This window comes from Suncus etruscus, chromosome 3 (assembly GCF_024139225.1).
Source record: "Suncus etruscus isolate mSunEtr1 chromosome 3, mSunEtr1.pri.cur, whole genome shotgun sequence".
Taxonomy (NCBI): domain Eukaryota; kingdom Metazoa; phylum Chordata; class Mammalia; order Eulipotyphla; family Soricidae; genus Suncus; species Suncus etruscus.
This window is the reverse complement of record NC_064850.1, coordinates 166721400-166726842: the sequence shown is the minus strand read 5'-3', so window position 1 is coordinate 166726842 and position 5443 is coordinate 166721400. Positions and strand designations below refer to the sequence as shown.

Below are 5443 nucleotides of genomic sequence, written 5' to 3'. Positions count from 1 at the left end.
CCTTCGTCTCTCAAACCGACGATGAGAGCCTCTAGAAGGATTCCGCCCATTTTCGCTGTATTGGACTTTTACCCCAGTTTATTACTTTTCTCTTCTTCAAATAAAACCGCATAACTTAAACTATCTAGTCCTGCCTCCCTGTTAGAGGGGAAAATAAGGGAGGCACCAAGACCAAAACTACTAAGTAGTAAGCTAGGTACAGAGGGGACCACATATTATCGCAGCCCTGGGGGTGAGGGAGGAGGATATGGGAGGTAGGACAAACACAGAGGTGTAGGGAGGACAAATCGGTGATGGTATCCCCCCTGATTTTATGTAAATATGTACCTATAATATTATTGTCAACAATATGTAAGCCACTACAATCAAAATAAAAATTATATTATTAAAAAAGTGTGAGGTCTTATCCCTAGAAGATAAGATCTTATTTCTGTGTCTATGGTTTCCCCTTATTTACTGTGTCCATACAAAACGTATGGTTTCATATTGGATTGCTGGTGCTATTCTGGGTAAGGTAGACTGGTTATACTCACAATTTCTGTGGTTCCTTTTGATCTGCCATTTTATCCCAGGCAAGGCTTTAGTACCATGCGGCACCAAAAATGGTAAAGATAGCAAAAATATGTATACATTAAAATAGAACAGATAAATAAACCTGTGTTTAAAAAGAACTAGGGGTTTTGCTGATGCTGATTCCGGTATCATGCTACATCCATAGTTTGATGGGGGTGAGAGGGGCCACCAAGCATGGGTCAGTGGGTATGTTGGTTGTAGTTCTTTGTCGAGGCCTGAGATGGGGACCGAGGGGGTGTCTTTGAATGAGGAGCTGGATGGTGGTTTGTTGGGGCAGAAGGTAAGTCTTGGTGTCTACCCAGTTAGGAACTGAGAATAAAGAGGGTTAAATAAGGGAAAGAAAATGTTTCAGGGTTGGGGAATGAGGGGGTAGGAGAGACACAGGGGTGAGGGGAGAGGCAATACATGATAGAGACTATATACAATATATAGATGGACTGTTTATGGTTTAGTCGGAGTCAATATGAAAAGTCACGTCCACAAAAAGACTAGAGAATAAAGGTCTATTTGAGTGTTTTATCCAAATCTTGGACATCCTGATTCCATTCCTAGGAACAGTCTAGGATCAGGAACGTTTTTGGATAATGCTTAAAAAGTATATTTGTCGCAGGGGTGCATTCACGGTTTTGAAAATTAGGATTAGTAACAAACAATACAGGGGGTTCAGTATGCGTAGGGGAGGGGTTTTCTTCCTCCACCAGGCCCCCAGGGCCTGAGTTGCCAGGGCTGGTCATGAAGACCAATCTGGCGTGGGGGGGGTCTCAGTCTCCTGGACCACGTGTTCAGTCCAGAAGGCCTATGGCCTGCTGTCTGCCCAGAGAACCTGACATACCAGAAAAAAGAGGGACTGCTTTCCTGGCTTGTGCGCTCTGCTGGGTCCAACTGCACGCTCCCTCTCCAGTTTGAACATTGAAAGGGGAGGGGTTTTCCTTCTATGCCCGCCCCCAGGGCCCGAGTTATATCCCTACAAATATCCATAAGGAAGGAAGAAGTTACCAACAGAAATAATTAATGGCACAGCTTAAAAGTTGAAAATGAACAACAAAATAAACCAAAACTCAGCATAGAGAAGAAAATAGTAAATCTTAGAGCAGAAATTAATAAAATGAAAATATATAAAACAATCTGAAAGATCAAGATTTGGTTCTTTGAAAAAAAAAAACAAGATCAACATACTATTAGTCAAACTCACAAAGAGAAACTTAATAAACTGGATAGAAATGAAAAGGGGTATAGACAGAAATTCAAATGGTAATAAAAGATTATTGTTAAAAACTCTATGCCAGAAAACATGAGTATTTGGAAAAAATCTATAAATGCTTGGAATTATCCCAAGGTTAACCTCCCAAGTATAAACCATATTGGACAGATATACCATTACTGAGGAATTCCAAATGGTAATAAAAAGTCTTCCACAAAACAAAAGCCCAGGACCAGATGGATTCATTAGAATTCTTTCAAATTTTTCAAAAGGACTTACTGCCAATCCATTTCAGGCTCTTCAGAGAAATTAGAGAAACAGAAATACTACCCTATAGTTTTTATGAAACTAACAACACACTGATACCAAGGCAAAGAGAGATGCCGCATAAAAGTTTTATAGACTAATATCTCTGATGAACACAGCTGTGAAGATCCTCAACGAAATCCTAGCAAACAGGATTCAGTGTCTCATCAAGAAGGTCATATACCAAGACTATACTTTCTGGGATCATTTCTGTAGTATGTAACTAGAGAAGTTTCTCTGATCGTGTAGAGCACCCGAAGCCACGAGGAGGAGCCAGAGTGTCCTCTCCTGAGCATGAAGCCGGCTCTAGGTGTCGCCTCTTGCCATTGATGATCTTTCTCCCTTTCCTCCAGAGAGGGTAGAGGGAGAGGATGCAGTCTGCGTGGTAAAATAAAAAAAAAAAAAAGGTCATATACCATGACCAAGTAGGATTCAACCCAGATTTGCAAGGATGGTTTAATATATGTGACTCAATAAGTGTGATACACCATATCTAAAAAGGAAAAATAAAAACCATGTGATCATATCAATAGATATGGAGAAAGCATTTGATAAGGTCCAACTCCCATTTATGATAAAAAAAAAAACTATCAACAAGATGGGAATGGAAGGAACTATTCTTAATAAAAATAAGGGTATTTACCTCAAGTCCATGAAAAATATTATACTTAACGTGGAAAAACTAAAAGACTTTCCTCTAAAGTCTGGCACAAGACAAGTTTACCTCCTCTCCCCACTTCTAGGAAAGGAAGATGAAAAGCTCTCACTCTTTGCAGATGACATAATACTACATTTAGAAAACCCTGAAGACTCTACTAAAATTCTTCTAGAAAAAATAGATTTATATTGCAAAGTGGCAGGCCACAAAATCAGTACACAAAAATTAATGGCCTTGTTATATTCAAATAATAATGGAGAAGAAATAGACATTAAAAAACAATATCATTCACAATGGAAAGAAATAGACATTAAAGAACAATATCATTCACAATAGTACCACAGACACTCAAATACCTTGATGTCAACTTAACTAAGCAGATAAAGGTCTATACAAAGAAAACTACAAAACATTGCTTCAAGAAATAAAAGAAGACACAGGAAATGGAGACATATCTTGCTCATGGATTGTGAAAATCAGCATTATTAAAATGTCAATAGTCCTCAAAGCATTGTTTAGGTTTAATTTAATCCCTCTAAATATACCCATAATAATAATTCAAGGAAGTGAATTGAACACTTCTCAAATTTATTTGGAAAAACAAATGCCCATGAATTACTAAGGCAATCTCTAGGAAAAAGAAGGGAGGCATCATTTTTCCCAACTTTAAATTGTATCACAAAGCAATAATCTTCAAAACAGCATGGTATTGGGTTAAAGACAGACCCTCAGATTAATGAAATCTATTCGAAAATGAATAAAAAATGAGCCCCGTAAATACTATCAATCAACATTTGGTAAAGAAGACAAAAAGAAAATGAAGAAATGAAAGACTTTTCAACAAGTTTTGTTGGGACAACCACATGCAAAAAAAAAAAAAAGCAAATTCAGATATCTAAGATCACACACAAAAGTAAAATCAAAATGAATTAAAGACCTTGATATAGACCCGAAATTATAAGGTATATAGAAGAAAACAGAAGCAATACACTCCTTGTCATTAATAATAAAGGCATCTTCAAGGAGAAAATACCACTGTCCAAACAAGTGAAAGCAGAGATACTAAACAAATTGGACTGCATTAAATCAAGAAGTTTCAAAGGAAACAGTAAGTAGGATACAAAGGCCACCCACAGATGGGAGAAACTATTCATTCAAAACTCATCTGATAAGTAGCTAATATCCAAGATATACACGTCACTAACTGAACTATGAAAAAATCTAATCCCATCAAAACATGGGGAGAAGAAATGAACAGACAATTCCTCAAAATATAAATACAAATGGCCAAAATATGCATGAAAAAATTCCACACATACTAATCATAAGTGCGATGCAAATCAAAACAACAATGATATTTCATCTTATGCCACAGAGACTTGGATATTCAGAAAGAACAAGAACAATAGTGCTGGTGGGGATGCAAAGAGAAATATACTCTCGTTTGCTGCTGGTGGGAATGCCATTTAGTCCAATTTGTCTGGAAACAATATGGAATTTTCTTAAAAGCTGTATATTGTGCTCACATATGATCCAGAAATACCACTCCTTGGAATATACCCTAGGAACAACAACAACAAAAAAAAACACAATACAATTTTACTTTCACACCTATGTTATTCACAACACGTACCCAGAAAACGGAAACAACCCAGGTGTCTAAAAACATATAAATGACTAAAGAAATTGTGTTACATTTACACAATGAAATATTATTCAGCTATTAGGATAAATGAAGCCCTACCCTTAAGCCTAACACTAACCTTAAACTTAAAATTAATCATAAACCAAACAGAACCCTAACCCTAACTTAGCATATATAACTAAACATAACCCTACTCTTATTGTACCCCTACTTCTACTTCTAAGCCTAACCATAAATCTAAGTCTAACCTGACAAAAAGGCATAAAACATGTTTTGGCACTGGTATAAGAGAATCGGAAATGTTTATATTATATATATTTAAACATATATTAGAAGAAATGAAATATTGGTGCATAATTAACATTTTACCTTCTTTGAAAATGGTCACTAATCTTTATATAAATATATACATACTGGGGCCGGGCGGTGGCACTGGAGGTAAGGTGCCTGCCTTGCCTGCGCTAGCCTAGGACCACGGTTCGATCCCCCGGCATCCCATATGGTCCCCCAAGAAGCCAGGAGCAACCTCTGAGCGCATAGCCAGGAGTAACCCCTGAGTGTCACAGGGTGTGGCCCAAAAACCAAAAAAAAAAAAAAAATATATATATATATATATACATACTTACTGTGAATGACTAACACTTTATCTAAAACTCATAATAAAAATAGTGTTAATATTAAATAATACATTTTATTGCATTTAATATCTTTATTTTTTTGTTGTTTTTGGGTCATACCATGGGTTACTCCTGGCTCTATGCTCAGAAATCACTCCTGGCAGCCTCGGGGAACCATATGGGATTTGAACCACCGTCCTTATGCATGCAAGGCAAATGCCCTACTCCATGCTATCCTTCTTAAGGATTTCCATATAGTGTGATTAAAAGCATAAAATTATTTTATGTGTATATTCTTTAAGTTCTAACATAATATGTGATATATAAAATGGAGCCAGGATGGTGGGGCAGCGGTAAGGCATTTGCCTTACACACAGCTGACCTAGGACAGACTTTGGCTCGATTCCCCGGCATCCCATATGGTTCCCCAAACCAGGCGCGAT

General features: G+C 37.2%; 1 pseudogene; it reads left to right on the top strand.

Moving 5' to 3' along the window:
* Positions 1 to 2265: 2265 nt before the first annotated feature.
* Positions 2266 to 2467, top strand: LOC126005458 (uncharacterized; annotated as a pseudogene).
* The last annotated feature ends 2976 nt before the right edge of the window (positions 2468 to 5443 follow it).